Below are 400 nucleotides of genomic sequence, written 5' to 3'. Positions count from 1 at the left end.
TATTTATTTATTTATTATGAATGTATATAAATTAATTTAACTTCATTCCAGAAGGGGCTTCCACATGCATATTGCACTTCAGCACAAATGTCATTACCAAAAAAAACTATACTTAACACAGACAGAAAAGGGAATGAAATAGAAGGAAAATGTCAGAAAGACACAGAGCAAAAGAAAAAGCGGAGGAAGCTCTCAAAATTGAGGTGGGGTGTCATCATGGCTCAGGAACTATGAAGGGAAGTTGTATGGGAAGGATGTGATGTCATTATTTAGATGCATGAAAGCATTTAGTAAGTTTTTCAAAAGCAGAGAGCAGCCCTAATCCGTGTATCATTCGATCATTCGTTTTTTGATTTAATATTGGAAGTAGAAAAATGAGAAAACGGCTCCTTTTTCGTTT

The sequence above is a fragment of the Sinocyclocheilus rhinocerous genome, unplaced genomic scaffold, assembly GCF_001515625.1.
Source record: "Sinocyclocheilus rhinocerous isolate Xijiao unplaced genomic scaffold, SAMN03320098_v1.1 scaffold604, whole genome shotgun sequence".
In the NCBI taxonomy this organism is placed as follows: domain Eukaryota; kingdom Metazoa; phylum Chordata; class Actinopteri; order Cypriniformes; family Cyprinidae; genus Sinocyclocheilus; species Sinocyclocheilus rhinocerous.
Note: the sequence above shows the minus strand (reverse complement) of the source record.